The following is a 15,815-nucleotide window of genomic DNA, read 5'->3' as shown; positions in this document are numbered from 1 at the left end:
CACACACAGACACAGACACAGACACACACAGACACACACAGACACACAGACACAGACAGACACACTCACAGACACACACACACACACACACACACAGACACACACACACAGACACAGACAGACACACACACACAGACACAGACAGACACACAGACACAGACAGACACACACACAGACACACACACACAGACACAGACAGACACACACACACAGACAGACACACACACACACACACACACACAGACAGACACACAGACACAGACAGACACACACAGAGACACACACACAGACACAGACAGACACACACACACAGACACAGACAGACACACACACAGACACACACACACACACACACAGACACACACACAGACACACACACACACACACACACACAGACACACAGACACACACACACACACAGACACACACACAGACACAGACAGACACACACACACAGACACACACACACACACACACACACACACATACACACACAGACACACACACTCACACACAGACACACAGACACACACACTCACACACAGACACACACACACAGACACTCACACACAGACACACACACACAGACACACACACAGACACACACACACACACACACAGACACACAGACACACACACACACACAGACACACACACAGACACAGACAGACACACACACACAGACACACACACACACACACACACACATACACACACAGACACACACACTCACACACAGACACACACACACAGACACTCACACACAGACACACACACACAGACACACACACACACACACACCAGTTTAGTTTCTTGTAGTACATGCACTATAAATTAAATGACTACAAGAGGTCACACAAGTCTTGTGTTTCAAATGCCATGGTCTTAATTGTTGGGAAGAGCAGAGGGAAAAAACTGCAGAGAACATGATCATATTTTGGATACTTTTTTAGATATGAAAGCAGCAGCAGATAATAACTCTTAAAATAGCTCCAGCTTCGTGATAAATGCAACACTGAAACATCCCTTTCTGGAGAAGAGAAGTGAGGGCTGGAGTCTTATCAGTGTAAAGAGCTCAGCACTTTCCTAATGGGTGTCGTATTAAAGGGATTTGCGGCTCCTGAAGAGTTGCTCTCAAACGCCTGTAATGGATTTAATGTCACTCTGGGTCAGACACATCCACCGTTCACCATTCATTCTTTTCTTGAATCTTGACAATTGTGGGGATCCCTCTCATAATCTTCATCTTATAAAACATTATAATCATACTGGATTGACAAAATACGGAATAAAAACAATTAAAAATAACAAAATGATAACCTAAATAGTCCTCTAAATAATAAAGGCCAAATGATAGGCATCATCGTTAATCAAGCCGATAATAAAGAAGCAGCATTAGCCTCTTGAAATGTTGGCGCTCTCTAGAGGCCACATTTATAATTGCAGTTACACAGGTCGAAACCTCTTCTATTTGTTGTCTTCCTTTTTGTTCTGTAAAGGGCTGCAGTTTAATGAAAACCCAAATGGCCACCTCTCAAATGAAAAACATACAAAGGTGGATGAATATGATATATTCATGTATATATATATATATATATATATATATATATATATATATATATATATATATAAATTAAAAAATATATTTAAAAGGGATAAACACACAATGCGTCAAAAACAGAGGGAGCAGGGAAGAAGTACAAATGACTCTAGTAGGCCTAGAGTGAAAGGTGTTTGGGGAAACTACTGAGTAATTGTATGAGTAACTGTCTGGATCAAACATCTATATCATTCGAAGTTATTGTAATTGATAGAACAAAACAAAAAATTGAAATGACTAAATCATGTTACTCAAGTAGGAGTGAAGCACGGTACTTAGTAACTACTCAGGCGGCAACTAAAACTTACAGTTACTTAAGTAAATGTAATGGAAGACTACCCACCCCTGAACATAAAGACATAGGGTTTAAAAGTTTAACTCTTACCAGGTATAATTGGAGTGGACACTACATATTTCTATGTTAAAGTTTGCTTATATGCCCTAGAGGGAAGTTGTAGCACATCCCTTCAATCCAGCTGTGGCAATCATGAGTCAGAGACCTATCACCAGATCTTGGTCCATGGTCCGAGTTCCCGAAGGAAACCCAAATATGGGAGAAACATGCAACCTTGCACAGAACCCAGAACCTTCTAGCTCTGGGGCGAGAGTGCCTGCAACTCAGCCACCATGCTGCCAAAATCCTAATGGAAATGAGACAGGGCAACACAATAATGGGCCAACTCACTAAACAGACTCTAATTACAAGAGAAGAGCAACTGTCCCTGAAATAAATAAATAAATAAACTAAAAGGAAAAAGTTTTTAATTTGATTTGAAATTGCTTCCTGTAATGTCTCTTATAAGCCTCGTAGTGCCACTCAGTGGATTAACAGTGGTACAAGCAGTGGTGGTAGTCAAAAGTAGTCCTATAAGTGGCAGTATTGGTGGTGGTAGCAGCAGCCCTGACCAGAGTTACTGATCATGTGCACACTTTGGAAGTAACTGAATACATGTAGCCTACTGTAAATATGAAAATACTGGAAACAATTTTAGTAACTATTTGGGGACAGTTACTCTTTCATTTGGTAGTTACTTTTCAAAAAACAGAGGAACACATTTTAGTATTTGATCTTGAAATAGAAAACACAGCTCTTATAGTGGGTGCATGTGCAATTTTTCCTTCTACATTTTGTTGAAAAAGGTTCTCTAATTATTATTTTTTACAAGTGAAACAAAGACAAAAACCTGTTTTAATGAATGTTGTTTTCACACTATAATACAGTATTATGCAACTCAACATGAAAGTATTCTAAGTATCAGTGCCGTGCGGTCAGGGCAATTAAGGCAAGCCGGGGATTGATCTAAAATGACATCACAAAATCGCAAAATATATAAGAAAATAAGCTGGTTTTTCCCTCTCTTCTGCTGCTGATGCTTGGCTGGAAGTTACAGTGTCTTTCAGTGTCCATTACAGAAGCTTGGTTCTTCTTCTCCCGCAGCTACTCAGCCTTTGACCGTGTTCAGAGGCCCTTGTGCTTAACTACAATGTGCAGAGGAGAAGCAAAGCAACACCAGCACCAAGCAAGTTTCAACAAACAGACTTAAAAACTGTCTTTAGGAGAGAAGTGTTTGTGTTTGTGGAGTGAAAAGTTTGTTTGTAGCTAAGGCTCTGTTCACGTTTCTAATAATAAGACGTCAGTTAGAAATACAGGTAGTATCGTGCGCTCATTTCTGTAATATTGATAAATAAAACTATTGAATCCATCCAACGGTTTAAACAGATTTGGTTGTTTAGCTCAGTGAGTTATTCACCAGTCATTCATTCACAAAACATAACTACTAGAACAGTCATGATTGCGGCATGGACCTGTTTAGCTCCTTCCCTCAACGTTTACCCTTGTGGCATCAAAATTGCAATTAAGTATTGCGCTTTTTCTTCACATTTAGCAGTGTCTAGAACTTTGGTGACTGACTTTGCAGTTGAGCGTGTTTTTTGGAGGACGACGAGTGGGCAGTGAGTGTGATGCGCTCTCACTCGGCCCACAGGAACACTCTTTCTCTATTTGAGATGGGCCGCTGCAGAGGAGGAGCTGCCAACAGAAGTGCTCTAGAGCCACTCATTCACGAGTCTGAGCAGTGGGAGGAAGAGGAGAGAGCCTACAAAACACATCGATTACATGTACAATTAACAAATCACAAAACATTTATAGCACGTAATAGCAGGGAGCGAAGTTTAAAAGGACGTTGCATACCGCTACTCTTTTTTGTGTCCACTGTAGAGATGTCAAGATGATTTGGTTAATTGATAATCATATTCAGGTCACAATATAATCGTTAGAACCAAAAAAAATGAATAATTGTGGCTATTTTAAAAGCAAAATTAGGTTCAATTGAGAACAATTGACAACTAAATATACAGCTCTTTTTCTATGTTGCTGTTTATATCACAAAAACTTTGCTTTTTACGAGAAAGTTTGATTTCACAAAGTTGGTCACATATGTTGTCGTACTCGTTTATGAAAGAAAGGGCAAGAATCAAAAATAGTTAGAATGAATCAAATGTTTAATCCAGAGGTGGCAAACTCATTTTTGGGCCGCGGGCCGAATTTCGACGCTCATGCTGGGTCGCGGGCAGAACATAACATAAAACATAAAACAATAAAAAAAAAATATAAGAAATAACTTTTTTACAGCCTAGTAATAGTGGTGGAGCCTCTTGCACAAATGTGTAGCAGGTGAAAGACTGAGTCCATATTCATGCAGCAGCAGGAACAGCAACATGGACTTTTGATGTGATTTCTGATGTGAAATGTTCATATCACAGACATGTTTCTGCTCAAACTCAATATGAGCTCGCTATTTTCATAGTTTAAGTTGATCTTAGTGACAAATTATTCATGTAGTGACTCAAATGAGGTCATTGTGTTTGTGTTCACAGTCACAATAGTGTGGACACAGTCATGTTCTTTATTACACTCTGACCTGTGTTTTTATCTGTGGCTCCTGATCTGTCCAGGTTTGTAGAGGTTTGGATGTTTTCCTCACAGAGCATCATCACAGAAGTTAGTTTTCTTGTTGTTAGCTCCACTTTTAGCACAACTCTAACATCCACAAAACCGTATTCTTTCTTTCTTCCACGTGTTTCCTAAAGCCACACGTCTCTGTCCTTGCTCAGACCTCTGCTCTGAGGTGCGTAAGTGCTGTAAAGTGCGCAAGCGCGTGTCTTACTTCTCTCAGCACTTCTCCCTCCGCAGTACACACGGCAGTGAAAAGCTGCGCGGGGGAGGGGCGGCCACCAGAGGCATTGTGGGACGTGTAGTTTTAGCGCTAACAACGGTTACGGATGTAACTAGGTTCTATGAACGAAAAAAATAAAATTATATATATACATTTTTTTTATATTAATTCAAAATGTTCGACTGGCCGGATTAAAACGTTTGGCGGGCCGGATCCGCCCCGTGGGCCGGATGTTTGACACCCCTGGTTTAATCCCTGTCAGTACAATTCTAATACAGATAACAGAGCGCTTACCAAATCTGTCCCTCTTCGAACGTGACGGCGACTTACGCGGGCACTCCGGGCTGAGCCCTTTCCCCGGGCACTCGTATATTTTATAACATTTCAATATAGGGCGTAATATGAAGGTTGACGCCTCTCTGATCTCTGGTGCAGCTTTCTCCGGCACAAGTGTCTGATTAGAGAGTGTGAACAATGGGATCCGTGTTGCGTGTAAAGAGTAAACCCCTCATAGTTTCAGCATATCTCCTAATATAGTTTAATACAGTCTTGTAAAATGTATATAGTTGGTAACGCAATCTTAGTAAAGTTAATATATTTGGTATTCCCTTCACATACTATTAGAATAGTAGTGTTTTAGAATGAAAGAAAATGTAGTATTTCACCTTTGTCTTGTTATGCATCAATAATCGTTATGTCATGATGTTTCTTGATGTAACAATATCTAATTGTAGTGTTATTGTGTCCCTAATCCACTGGCAATAGCCGGATACTTCACTCATCTTATCTGTGTACTGTACTGGATTGTCTACAAAAGCCACATACAATGCAAGACAAGTGCTTTGCAACAGTCCAAATTTAAGCTATAAATAGGCAGAACAAGATTAAATTGAAGTGATTACTGTACATTTGACTATGAATAATAGATTTAATATATAGACTAGTAATATAATAGCTACAAAAGGTTGTTATACTGTACGTTTTGCTTCTTATCAAATTACCTCGTATATTAATATGATGTTCTTTATTACACTTAGTTCTGTGGTGGATTGTCTATGTCTGAAGTGACCGGACTTCTTGATTTCAGAGCGTTACTATCTGGACAGTGGTCAGTAATTCGTACAGTTACATGGCCCAATCCTTTCACATACTAGTGTTCTGATGGTGGGAAAAGGTGCAGGGCTAACACAACGTCCTTGCTAATTCCAAAAATTACTTCATGATGCAAAGCAGTTTTATTCAGCTTTTGAAACGGTTGATAACTAGTTATCTCTGCCTCAGGTAAACACATTGTCAGTTGATGCATGTTTAAGCTGTCAGCCATTTCATTTTAATTAACATGAATAAAATAAGAAAATTACGCAGCCAGAAGAGATGTTTCTCCAATGAACTCTCAACAATTCTTTTCCTGTTTAAAATGCAGAACTCGGTGACTGCAGCAGTGACTAATATAGTCTATTGTCACAAAGTTTTCTTGATGATTCGATGTTCTCACTCTGGAGTTTTGTAACTTAATGTTTACACTTCATATGAAAATTACCACCACAAACAAATGAAAACGCATGATTAGGAGTGGGCAATATGAATGTTTCTTTTTTCCTCTCAGGGTTTATGAACATAGACATGCCAGACTTTTTAAACGAACTAAAAAGGAAAGGCTTTCAATCAAAAGTGCCATTCATCCAAGAGATCAAAACTCTCCTCCAAACAACAGGTAACAACAATTATAGGAAAACCCAAGCCAACGATTGTGATTTATTCAATCACAATGTCTAAAATGCTAAATGAATTCATAATTTAAAATTAACCACAAAGCCCTAAATGTTTTAGTGGAATTAGCAGCACTAGTAGTGTGTACTAAGTATACATACTATTATTATTATTACCACTGACTTTTGAATGTATTTATTTATTTATTTATTTATTTATTTGAGTATGTTCAAATAACAAAGAAAAACACTCTTACAGATATTCCAAGTTATCTCAAAGAGCAGTGGGAAGTAGCGTAAACTTATTGAATCCCACCTTTTTTCCTTATTAAACTACAAATAATGGTATCCAGCTTCTTTTTAACTTTTATTCGAGACGAGGCACTATCATTTACAGATAATATTTTCTTCTTCTTATACTACTTCCATTAGTCAAATTATCAGGTCATGATTAGGCCTACAGAAAACTCTAGTTTTAAATGTAAAAGCGTCCAAAGCTCTCTTCAAGAGGCCTGTCTTTAGCTCCCTCTTGTCTTCAGCTCCCTCTTGTCTTCAGCTCCCTCTTGTCTTCAGCTCCCTCTTGTCTTTAGCTCCCTCTTGTCTTCAGCTCCCTCTTGTCTTCAGCTCCCTCTTGTCTTCAGCTCCCTCTTGTCTTCAGCTCCCTCTTGTCTTCAGCTCCCTCTTGTCTTTAGCTCCCTCTTGTCCAGCAGTGGGTGCTGTTCACCTTTTTGTCCACCGCCTCGTTCCAAATCACAGTATTGTATCATTTAGTGAGTCAGTGGGAGGAGACTAAAACATCATTTGCATCTAATTTTTGTATCAGGATAATTTCATTTGAGGCGTCAAATGCGAGCTGCTGATCTCTGAGGTGGTCAATGGGAACATCACTGGAGCATCATGTCCTCTTTATGAAACTGTATCTTACAGTACACAGCACCGCGTTGGTGGACTAATGTATGTCAATAGCTTTTACACACTCCCTTTTCTATGTCAAAAATAGCATCCATTCCCTTTCATAACGAAGATGAGGTCAGAGGTAGTTTCTGATTCAGCTCCAAGAGACCAGACCCACGTGGACACTCTACACCTGCTAAAATGATGTGAGTCATTTAACTCTAAATATCCGGTATAATTTTAAACCCCATTTATAATAAAATTGCACATACACTTTGAACATTCATATCGATTACAGAACACAAATGCCTAAATATAGGATTACTTGTAGGCTAATTATTATCTGAAAGCTGCGTGTATTGATAATTGTGTAAGAATGTTGATAATGGCATCCATGAAGAGGGCCAGGAAGATGTTGCGTTTTCAAAATAAAACGCAAATCAATCAAACAAAGCTAAGTGGAGAATGACTTCCAACCAATCAAAGTGATCCCCAAAAAGTGTTATGGATACAGCTATTTCTGTCCCTAAGTCTCTAAATTGCCTCGACCTCAGTGATTCCCTTTTTGTAATAGCTTTCGACTGTAAGACACATAACATTGTGTCTACTCTGACGTTTCTCTGACTCCTTCTTCCCTGCCCCATTGTTCATGTTTGACAACTGCACAGAAATTAGCACTCTTTGGCATGAATCATCATCTTTCAATCGGCTGGTTGCTAAGGCGATGAAAGTGCGCGGTGAGTGTGCGCGCGTGCTGCAATCCCGCGTGCGTGCGTATGAGAGAGCTGCGTCTTAAGTTGGGGCGCACGCAGAACTACAGGTGCCAGGATTGCCCAAACAAGTCTGGCTTTTAGCGGGGTCGCTCTGGTTCTCTCCGTTCCAACTACAGTCTTTGTTTGGCGCGTGCAGCCGGGAGAAAACAGCCCCAGATGATGTTGTTAAAAAAGCTGCCGGCGCGTGCACAAGCGAATAATGTCGCCCTCCACCGTGAGCGTGCGCACACAAAACACCTCCCACGCGCTCATCTGCACACGATCACACAACAAGCGCTTCAAAGCCACACGTATTCATCAAACCCTCTCATCACAGCTCCACATTTAAATGCTACAGTCTCAGATAATTACGTTTAGGGCTTTTCTGCTTGACCGATGTAGACCAGATCCTGTACAAACCCCACTAAAGAAGTCACTCATAAAGGTGCACTATGTAACTTTTATGGTGGATGGTCTACCTGCTTGTCTCCATGGAGATGATTTGCCTAGAATGTACCACAGAATGGCATTAAAGTACATCCGTGCATGGAGACGATCAAGTGGGACCACCAGGCCGTGTTCAGGTCAGATCTGTGGAGAGGCGGGTAAGCTCAGAGTAAGAATTAAAATGCCTGTAACTGAGCAAATGCAAGATAGATTAGTTTAATGCCATGGAACATTCCAGGCAATAAAATATAATCTCATTGGAGGCAATAATGTGGTGAACCTAAGGATGGGCAATATGGCATTCCCCCCATATAATAAAATATAATATAATAATAATATCACGATTTTCAAGGAGGTGGATCATAATTTTAGGCTTTGTTTAGGTTGTAAATGATGTAACCTGCTTCTTTTGTTTGTTCACAATTCACTGTGATTGGTTAAATCAAACTGTCACTGACTCAGAGCGTTATCAAGTACAAAGCAGGAGAAATGGGTGAAAATAAGAGTGTATTTGAGCAAACAAATGGGAGAAAATGTCGAGCAATGGTAAATGACAATTTTGGCAGTGTCCCCAAATAGCAGATTGTTACAGGGATGAGATCACAATTCAAATTGTATTCCAGCCCTGGATAAACCCTCCACCAGAATAGTTACATGGTGCCCCTTTCAGTATATTTTGAAACACATTTGTATTTAACTTAAATGGGGGGAAAATGGGATAAAAGTATCTAGGTTCTCATAGTAGCTACAGTATTAGTAATCAGAATCAGAAGGGGGTGTATTGCCATTGTCAGTGAACAAATTCACAAACTAGACAATTGCTTTGGCATTTAGGTGCAACATAGAGTAATTAATAATTATTATAATGATAATAATAGTAGCAAAATATGTCAAAAAGGGCATGCATGAAATTTACAGTTGGTCAGAATAGTGCAGATGAGCAGTGCAAGTGTTCATGAGTCCAACGGCAGAGGGAAAGAAACTGTTCTTGTGACGGGAGGTTCTGGTCCGGATGGACCGTTGCCTCCTGCCTGAGGGGAGTGGCTCAAATAACTCCATGTTCAGGGGGAGAAGGGTCTGTTGTGATCCGACCTGAGAGATGGAAGTCTGCAGCCGATCACCTTCTCAGCAGAGCGCACAATGTGCTGTTGTCTCTGTTTGTCCCTGGCTGTGGCTCCAGCGTACCACACGGTGATGGTGGATGTGAGGATGGCTGTGTAAAACGTCACCTGCGCTGGGAGCTTGGGTTTCCTCAGCTGCCGTAGGAAGGTCCACCTCCCTCCTGTAGACAGACTCATCCAAGTCCGAGATGAGCCTGATGAGGGTGTGGTCCGCAAACTACAGAGTCGTGGCTGGAGGTGCAACAGTTTGTGTACAGGGAGAAGAGCAGGGGAGAAAGTACACAGCCCTGTGGAGTACTGTGCTGATAGTGTCTGAGACATTCTTCCCCAGCCGCATGCTCTGCCTTGATACGTTAGGAAGTCAGTGATCCACCTGCAGGTGGAGTCAGGCACGTTGAGCTGGGAGAGCTTGTCCTGGAGCAGAGCAGGGAGGATGGTGCTGAATACAGAGCCACAAACAGCATCCTGGCATTTGCACTACTTGGTAAACAACAATGGAGTACAATTTGTTGGCGTATAATGGTAATAGCACTGATAATATCAACTTGACTTGATGTTAGGCGTAGGTTTGTAGCACTGTAGTGGTAAATGCAGTAGTTGTGCCATTACCAGCAGAGTGTAAGTGTAGTTTCGTATGGCAATAGTGGCAACTTAGTACTGGTACTAATAATAATGGAAGCAGGCATTAGAAGGTATCAGAAATTACAGGTCAACTTAAACCGTAGTATAGTTATGGTTGAAGTCAAAGAGATTTTAAAGGCACGTTCACACAAGCAAACACTGCATCAAAATTGGAAGTAAACAGGGACTAAACCTGGACAAGTACGGAACCAAATCAAATCTATATTAGAACTCAAACCAAACACAAAGCTGTTGTAAGTGTTGCACTGGCTTGTCCAAAGAGAACCTGTGGCCAAATGGTGATTGCAAATATGTAATTATGTAACATCCCTGACTGGTGAACTACCCATGGCATGAACAAGCCAAGTGTCACAGAATCGGGACAGAATGAATCAAATCAGTACAAAAGCAATCAAACTCAATTGTTGTGGAGGTAATCACAAAATATTTTCCCAATGCCAATTTAGAATGCACACAGACTGAGCAGGTAATCATGGAATTGTCTTTTTGTGAATCATGGTTTTCACAGACTATTCATTATTATTACTGCTGCAAAATTTACAGTTTTGCTCTATTTTCACTCCTTGCCAGCCAGAACGACACGCTTTTCCTAAACTTTACAAAGTTTCATTTCTAAAACTGAATGGAACCATACAGACTCAGGCACTGCCATCATTAGCCATCTTCATAATTATCTCCACTTGGTTGCCAGTTTGGGCCTCAAAGCTGCTCCTGCATGACTGTAGATAGAGCTCAGTACATTCGCTTTGGAGAACCACTGGAACCCAAACTATTCATCATTTAATAAGGTGTGACTAGTGTTAATATCCATCCAAAATATGCAACATTAAATATGCAAGTTCACAGAAGGTATACTTTCATCTTATGGGATAGAGGGAAGAAACTAATGCAAACGGATTATTATTATAAACGTATTATGGATCAAGTATATGGCATTAACCTTATCTATACATTCGTTTACTTGTCTCCATGGAGATGGATACATTTCATGCAATACAGTGGCACATTCCAGGCAAAGATTTAACATTTCTATGAAAACAAATAACTGGTACTACTGTTCCTCCTGCTCCTCCTCCTGCTGCTCCTCCTCCTGCTGCTGCTGCTCCTCCTCCCGCTCCTGCTGCTCCTGCTGCTCCTGCTGCTCCTGCTGCTCCTCCTGCTGCTGCTGCTCCTCCTCCCGCTCCTGCTGCTCCTGCTGCTCCTGCTGCTCCTGCTGCTCCTCCTGCTGCTGCTGCTCCTCCTCCCGCTCCTGCTTCTCCTGCTTCTTCTCCTGCTCCTCCTGCTGCTGCTCCTCCTGCTTCTCCCGCTGATCCTCCTGCTACTGCTGCTGCTGTAAAGCTGTAGTCAACTGAGATTGTTTAACCTTGCAAACAGATTGAAGGATAAAGCAATGTATTAATATTAGTGGTACAGAACAAAACTATATATAAAATATAAATCTCAAACCTAAAACATGCAATTCATTTATCATTTTTTGAGATTTAATTTTTTTGTCAAGCAGCTGAAATAGCAGTTCACCCTGGAGAGACTCAGACACAAAAGCAGAAAAGATGTTTTAGCGAACTTTATTGCAAAGTTTATTTGGCGCTCAGACCCCGGTGGAAGGCGTAGCGATCATGGGCACTCCATGATTTGATTGAATTAGATACCTTCCCCCGGAGCCTGGAGACTGGTGGTGGTAGATGTGGAGAGAATAATAGATGCAGAGGAGGAGCAGGGGAGGTGGTGGGTCGCAGATACGGTTTGAAGCGACTGAGCCATCAGCCTGAGCTCTTAAATGCTGCCGCCTGTGCGTTGATTGGAGCGGGGAGGAGTGACTGAGCGTTGATTGGGGATGAGGAGCAGGTGTAGGGGCCATGACGCGGACGTCCCCTGTCCTTTTACCAATCCTTCTTGGCCGGGAAAAACTGCATAACCTCTTTGGGATAAGCGCAGAAACCTGGAAGAGTACATGGTGAAGTGAGGGATCTGACTCTCACAGACGGACAGGCGGACGCCCGCTTGAGTGCGATGATGGCGCTGGGGAAAGGGGTCCTTCCATGGAGGCCGACGCAGATTTAGGTTAGGTCTTCCAGGTGAACTTACGCAGGCTTCATTTCTCTTTTACTCAAAAAGTCATTTCCCACCATTTGAGTTAATACTGCTTTCCCACTGTTGTAGGGACATAAGGGGCGTTACAAATGCTACAGTAATACAAATATTATTACAAAGACGGGAGACAAACCAGAGAAAACCCTGATCTGTGAGATAAACGTGTGAATGCAGGTGCAGCCTGTGGTACAATCCACTAATTAACCTCCATTCACTCTGATTAATATGGATTAACATGAAGGATGGACAGCAAAATATAATCAAATCGATAACTCATGATACATTATTTGTACAGACTTAATGTACACTGTGGTTATTTTATGACTGGACTAATGTTAAACATTGCAGCCAACATGGAAAGTGAACAAAGATACACATTTTGAAAACTGTGCTGAGTAACAAGGCGTTATTGTCAAATGAGTCATCAGCAAGTAGGAGCAAGTGTCTGTGATCAGTACAGAGGACAGGACTAAGGGACTGACCAACACACTGCTGAGACAAAGAAACCTTGTCATTTTCAATAACCACAAAAACCTGTTGTTTTCAAAGTGTGTCAGGATGGTCAGCATAAGAAGCAAACCGTTCAAGTGAATGGGTGAGTTCAAATAGTGAACTGCTTTCACAATATACTGACAAACTAAGGCCCATGAAACTGGCATTGTCTTCAAGCATAATCTTTGTAACAAGCATGTATGATTCAATAAGTTCTCAGTGACTTGAAACGGTTGATACAGCCAAATAGCACTGACCTGAGATTTGGATTACAAAGGACATAACATTATAACAGATTATAAAAGAAAATCAAGTGAAAAGCTTTGATTTGATCCTTTGGCTTTGAGAAACAGGACTTTTATAGGTATTTACAAATAAGACGATATTATAATCAAGAGATAAAGCAACAACTATTATAACCCTTTTATTTTAAATCTTTATTAAGTCGGAACTTTCAAGGGTAATAATATCTTAATATTATACATAAATACATAAATGCTTTAGTAAATAAATTAAAATAATTTTGTTTTGATGGACGAAGAGTGGGAAATATGTATTTCACAATGGAGGACCACTTTTTTTTCCTTTTTTTTTTTTAGATGCTCTATTTTCCTAAAATCTTATTTTAAATTTGACCAAATTTGTTTTTCTCTGGTCATGTCCTGTTTGTTTTTGTTGGTTTAATGTTTTGTTTTGTTTTTTCTCGATTTATGTGTAATAATGGTGTGAAATGATCCAAAGTCCCACAATCAGTCATTCAGTCTTTTTCATTGATTCTGTTTGTTTGTGATGTACTTGATTTATTAATTGGTTAATACTACTTGGCTGTCCTCTTGGCTACTGCTGATGTAACAACGTTTCTATGATAATGTGAGTGGTCTTTTCCATCATGGTCCCAGACAGACATAAGAGGTCTTTATCCCACAAACAATGTGGGTCCCACACAGAAGCCTTGAATACCAGCGCTCTGGAGGAGGGACCTCACCATATCTGATTGTACTGTTTTTTTGGGTTTACTATTCCTCAGCTTTATAGGATTTAATTTTCTGAATGAAAATAAATTAAGTTAATGTGACAAAAACAGACAGAGGAAAAAGTAGCTCACTTTAGGTGTATTTATTGGACTATAGACTAAATTAAAAAGACTTCATTTAGCTTCAAAGCACATGTGGAATCTTCAAGTCTTGATGACCCACAGGCATCTGTCGTAGAACACCTCCACAACATGAACAAGTTTAAGATAAGATAAGATAAGATATTCCTTTATTGTCCCACATGGGGAAATTTCATTGGTGCAACGCAGGTAGATACAGAGGTAGATACAGAAAAACAGATCATTTATAGGAAGTCTGAAAAACACTTTACGTTTGTTTTTGTAGTTTTATGTTTAAAAAATAAATTGGAAAAAAATAAAACATGTTTTAACCTGTGCACTGTCTTTAAGGGTTGTACAAGGGTTAGATTGTCCTGATTGTTATTAGTTTTAGTTTTTATAATTACATTTACGAGCTGAATGATCATGATTATCAATTAGTTCAATAATCTTGACATTTTTACTCTGGAGCAATGCGTCAGTGTGGATTAAAAATATACCAAAATGGTACTTAAAATAAACTTTCATGTTGGATTCCTTTAATATCCCCCCTATTCACTGTTTTGAAAGTGGAAATAATATACAAACGTTTTAAAAATGTGTTGAATGTAGAAATATATCATTAGTGTCATACAAACTAACAGTCCTGTACCTGCCCCTTTCTTCCATTTGCTTCTTGTACATTTTAGAGATGCTGACACATTCAGTCTTGTGCATTATACATGATTCCATCCTTGTGCTGAGTTCTGTTACGGTCTGCTTTTTCTGCTCCAGGTATCGCCACTCATTTCGTCTCATCTATAGGCTCCACTCAGGCGCCATTTGTTGCTATAAATGTCCTGTTGGCTTTGACGTAAGCGAGTGTGAATTATTTATTGTGCAGGTTGATGACGGAAACAGACAAATAACATGTTGAGGTGAGAATGTATACACTTGGTTAAAACATAACACGTTGTAATATGGCAAAAGGTGCTAATCTTCTTGTAGTCATGTGATGGTTGTAAAAACTGCTGTGTAAAATGTGGTCCCACCACATCAAGGACATGGACCAATCAAGAATAGCTAAAAAAGACTGAGTGCACTATATGACTTTTCTGGTGGAGGCTCCGCTAAGGACAAAGTCATGAACCAGGACACAACATGTAATAGGCTAAATATGTACACAACTAAGCTTACCTAAAGCTAGATACAAATAATTAGACTTCATCAGCAGGAAAACCATTCCAGGAAATCAAGCTATAAAAATACAAACTACACTGTTGAAGTGGGCAATAGATTGTAAATTCAGATAATATTGTGAAGGTTGATTTGAAAATATGCAACGTTTGTGTTTGGAGTATGTCGTTTATAGTAAAACATGCAAAAATAGTGGATTTAAAAATTTTAAAAAAGGAAAAAACTATAGTAAACTTTTCAAATAAGGGCATAAGGTTATATTCCTGCCATTTCACAATAGTCAGCATTTAAAGACTTGTTAACCCATTTCTGCCAACGTTGTCGACCATTACCAGACTAAAATCTCGTCCTACAGCGGGACTAGCACAAGACAGATAGATGACAACAGCCAGCGTACCAGCAGTGCTACTCGTCCCACTGTTTGAGATCCACTGTCCTCAGCGATAATAAACTACAGATGCACGTCCCCATATGCTCACTTTAGCATGCCAGGTTTTAGAGCTGACAATTGTTTCTCAACAGGGTGGATTCATCTCTGCAGTCTGTCATAGAAAGAACATATCGAGCGCCGTGTGTGGTTGTGTGCTGCGGATGATAGAAAGCTGGATCAGATGAATACAAA

The sequence above is a fragment of the Eucyclogobius newberryi genome, unplaced genomic scaffold (assembly GCF_026437365.1).
Source record: "Eucyclogobius newberryi isolate DKJ021-1_F unplaced genomic scaffold, fEucNew1.0.hap1 SCAF_17, whole genome shotgun sequence".
Lineage (NCBI taxonomy): Eukaryota > Metazoa > Chordata > Actinopteri > Gobiiformes > Gobiidae > Eucyclogobius > Eucyclogobius newberryi.
This window is presented reverse-complemented; position numbering follows the sequence as displayed.